General features: G+C 47.2%; 1 protein-coding gene across 2 annotated transcripts in view; it reads left to right on the top strand.

The window, feature by feature from the left end:
* Positions 1-5,000, top strand: part of LOC105900836 (Kv channel-interacting protein 2) — a 193,449-nt gene that overhangs the window by 135,345 nt on the left and 53,104 nt on the right. The window lies entirely within an intron of this gene.

Raw genomic sequence — 5,000 nt, 5'->3', positions numbered from 1 at the left:
TGTTCTTCATTTCTCTGGTTTCTCCAGTTCACAGAAAGCAATTTTTAGACAATGTTTTTTACACATGCTGGTGTGATTTTATTCTCACTTGGTCTTAAATGGATGCAAGTGATCACACGATATTATGGTCAGATGAGCTATCTGGGTCTATGACTGATGAAGGGACCGGCATTATGAGATTTATAGTTAATAAGGATATGCCATAGTCAATAATTCAATGTATTTTATACCGTGTTATAATTGTTACTTTTATTTGGATTTAACTAGCATGTAAGCATTTCCTGGGTGAATATACTTGGTTTTGACCTGGGGAGTGAGGTGTGACATTGCTCTCACCTTCTCCCCCAGGTCGAGACAAAGGGTCTTGTCCCCATGGCCTATTTGAATAGACGGTAACACCCCTTAATATCAGTGTATTTAACAGACTGTCCCTGAAGGGATAATTCAGATAAGCTGAGGTGAAGCGTTGTGAGGATGTGTGGAACCTCAGCCTCTGTCTCAACAATGCGTGTGTGTGTGTGTGTGTGTGTGTGTGTGTGTGTGTGTGTGTGTGTGTGTGTGTGTGTGTGTGGCCACCCATTGTTCAAGAATAAACCTGGATCCATGACGGACAAATCTAAGACTCTAAGATCTCCAATATGTGGTATAAAACTAAAAACCATTACTGATGGCATTAAAACATGTGAACACAGACCTGCACTCACACACTCTCACTCACTCACTCACACACTCTCACTCACTCACTTACACACTCTCACTCACTCACTCACAGACTCTCACTCACTCACTCACACACTCTCACTCACTCACTCACACACTCTCACTCACTCACTTACACACTCTCACTCACTCACTTACACACTCTCACTCACTCACTCACAGACTCTCACTCACTCACTCACTCACTCACACACTCTCACTCACTCACTCACACACTCTCACTCACTCACTTACACACTCTCACTCACTCACTCACACACTCTCACTCACTCACTCACACACTCACTCACACACTCTCACTCACTCACTCACACACTCTCACTCACTCACTCACACACACACACACACACAACACAACACAATACATTACACAAGACATACACTGTACACATACATATAAACTATTGAACACACTCACTCACACACACGTGTGCAAGTCTACGTGCATACACACTCACCTTGACATGTGCATTCGCATTTTTACTCACTTTTACACACACACACACACACACATACACTCACACACACACACACACACACACACACAAACACACACACACACACAAGGGAATCTGGTCAAAGCTACATAAACTCTCCCCCACCCCCCCTGTGGGAAATGCCTGCCTTTTCCAATTAGTCAGTCATGTGTGAAGAGGACAGACCTTGAAAGTGATGACCTTGAAAAGCGCTGAACGTGACCTCTACAGAATGCAGCATTCAAAGAACCAGAAAGACTAGAGGTAAAGGAAGGAAAGAAATGGGAGAATAAAAAGAGAGAGAGAGCAAGAGATAGAGAGTGGGAGGAATGACTCATTCAATCACAATTAAATGTTAGTGTGTTGAGACTCTCTCCCACCTACATTTGAGCCCCCCCTCAACGCCCACCCTTAGTTCTCCATGCTAATCAGCATGAATGCTCTTATCATCATCTTTCTTTTTTTTTTTTTCTTGTCTAGCTGCAAGTGCTTTGTGTGGAACTCAGTGTCTCTGGTGCACAAATTGCCCTGTGTTTCACTGCTGTGTCGGACATGTTGGATATCAGTGTGAATGCTTGACAGCCATGAACACATTAACATCACAATGAAAGTGTTGTGCCAGATTCCCTTGTGTGTGTGTGTGTGTGTGTGTGTTGTGCCATTTCTCATTCAGGTTTTTAACGTGTCCTATCATGTATGGTTTGTCTTTAACCTTGGATTGCCCTTGGCTAGGTTACATCTGTACAATGACCTCGGAGATGACTTATTTGTGCCCCGGTAGTTTTTCTTGAACACACTGGTGATCTCATGAACTGTTGGCTCAATTGCTGTCTGCCGTCTTCTGCTGTTTAGTATGACAGATAGCCATGTAGGTGATGGTGTTTCCATTCACTGTTAATTACGAGTTTAGACTAGTAAAATCTCTAAATGTTCATTCAAATTTTGCTGGCCAAAATGTCTGCTAAGACATGTAATGTGTCTGTAACCAGGACATTTCAAAACGGTGTAGTTATATTTGCTAAATATGTCTCATTAAAGCCCTGCACAAGACAAACAGTGAAGTAAAAAGTGAGAAAGTAAATTGTTGCCTACTTGTAGCCTAGGGTTAGATCTGATGGCATGTAGCCTTTTTTCATAGGTGCAAAATAAAAGGCCTATTCTGTTATCAGTGTTGAGTAAGGCTATGGGTTTTTGGGTATTTTGGGTGGTCATGTTCACTGTTCATTAAACTGTGCAACTGATTTGAGAATGTTTTCATTCTTTCATCAACTCAAGGTTTACAGTTGTGCTTGTAACTTTGATACACACATTATTGCAACATGACTGGTAAATGTAAAATCTGTCCGCGAAAATAAATTCTTTCCAGGCATATTGACCAGCAAAAAAATATGCTAGCAGTAAAACATGCTTGCTACAAAAAAGGAGGTTGCTACATAGATACATTACAGACAGTAACATAGATAGATTGACAGAATGAACAGATCAGTAGACTGACAGACAGAGATGTACAGAAGGTGTGAATGAACAGACAGATCACTAGGCTGACAGACAGAGATATACAGAAGGTGTGAATGAACAATAAAGAATGGCAGAGGAATTGATCTTAGCTGGGGGGGATCAGTGTTTCAGTACCACTCCTCAGATGTGTACAGTCTTGTTCGGCAGCGTGTCGTCGTCGTCCCCCCCCCCCCCCCCCCCCTCCTCCTCCTCCTCCTCCTGAGCTCCTGCTGGACTCCTGCGCCTCCACCCGTCTGTCTCTGTGTTCCCCCCCGCGCTCCACTACCCCAGCTCCTCTGGGCCGCGTGCGGATCTGACAGGCCCGTCACACAGCAGACAGGTGTCATGTTTTCACGGGCCGGGCGCCGGCCCGCTGGGTTGGTTCTGGCCCGGTCCTGGAGGAGATGAGACCATGTAACGGTGTAACGGTGTGCATCTGTCAGCCTGCAAGATGAGGATATGACCCATGTTTAATGAGCTGGAGGATGTGCACTGTGGTTTGTGCGCCATCTAAAGTAAGGAGTTTTGAGGAGGGTTTGTTCTGCTACTTACATCTGCGGATGTTGCGTACGTAGAGCATGTCACTGTTCAGAGAGGTTTCACTCTCAGCCCGTGTCTGTCAGTGAGGAAATGGGTAAAATCTCTCGGCCATATTGCATCGGAATTCAACGTTTAGCTCATACAGTCGACAGCCCATAGGCTCAAATCTTCCTCACGTTGACGATTTGACAGTGCCATGCATTTTTCATGTCTCATGCATTTCATGCATATTTCAGCATTCAAGGACACGTATACAGCATTATGTGTACTGCGGCAAGCCCCTATACGTGCCTCCGTGCTTTAAGTCATTTGTGTCGGTTTTATTCAGTTCTGGTGCGCAAGGCCATGTAGGGATTTGGATGTACGCATGCATGGATAATTTAAAGTCCCCACATGTACTGGTACCCCGTGGCATTGTGGTGTTTTTAGGCCAAAACACACAAACACACACACACACACACACACAGACACACACACACACACACAGATATTTGCTTCCCCAGAAGTGCTCCAGTCAGACATCTGTCTCCTCTCTCGACAGCCGAGATGTTTTCCTGAGGTCAGCCAGACAGTGTTGAAGTGCCTCTTTTCCTCGGTTTGCTTATTTATTTATTTATTTACCTTTAATGGCAGTTAAAAGAGCTTGCCGGCAGACTGACCGCCGAATCCCCCGCACACACCTACACACACCCACACACATACATACACAGACACACACACACACACACACACACATACACACATACACAGACACACACACACATACACCCACACACATACACACACCCACACACATACACACACACACACACACACCCTCCGGCCCGCGTCTTAGGAGAGGCACGATGGTGTGATGGCAGTGTCCCCTGCTCCTAACCCGATTTCCAATTTCCTTGGAGGCTATTTTTAGCTCGGGCGCGGCTCTGGGAGTGGGCTGCTGGCTTGATAAGATCCCCGGCGGGGCCGCTGCCCGCCGCCACTGGAGAGGTAATCGTAGCAGCCTTTCAAGGCCTGTCAGGGACCGAGGCGGTTTGTCTCTCGCTATTGCCCCCCCCCCCCCCCCCCCCCCCCCACCCAATGCCCCCAAACCCCACTGCGAGGATGCCGCAGATGCCGAACACTTTTAACTAAACTTAAGTTGTGTGTCTGTGTCTGTGTCTCGATCCTGCTGTCCCATCTCTCCACCCTGTATGTCCCCTCTGTCTGAATGTCTGCAAAGCGTTGGAGAGAAAGAGCGGTCGGCTGTTTTCTTCTGTGGTACATCAACGCCCCCACAGCCGCCCGGCAGGTATCCGGAGGAGTGAGAGAAGAGGCGCGATAAGCCCTTATCTCGGAACTCCTTCAGTCACATGGAGGGGCTGGGGATAATAGGGGTGGGGGATGAGGAGGAGGACGAAGAGGAGGTGGCGGAAGAGGAGGAAGAGGGGGTGTGGAAGACTAAGAGGCTGAGGAGGAAGACGAAGGGGGGGTGGAGAAGGACGAAGAGGAGGTGGAGGAAGAGGAGGAAGAGGGGGTGTGGAAGATGAAGAGGCAACAGTGGGAAACAGAAAAGAACGGGCCAAGGGAAGCTGACGAGAGTGGGCGCAAAATAAAAGAGGAGGTTGTGGTTGAGGTTTGTTGAAGGAGGACAATTAGAGGAGAGGACGGGGTCTGCTAATGGAGTGAGGAAATACCTCTCTGCTGTGGTTCTGTTACTGCTGGGTGAACCCCTGTTGCTTTGCCACCGTGCCCCACTGGCCTGCGCTACTGGTCAGGTTCAGAAGGAGA

The sequence above is a fragment of the Clupea harengus genome, chromosome 13, assembly GCF_900700415.2.
Source record: "Clupea harengus chromosome 13, Ch_v2.0.2, whole genome shotgun sequence".
Lineage (NCBI taxonomy): Eukaryota > Metazoa > Chordata > Actinopteri > Clupeiformes > Clupeidae > Clupea > Clupea harengus.
This window is presented reverse-complemented; position numbering and strand designations above follow the sequence as displayed.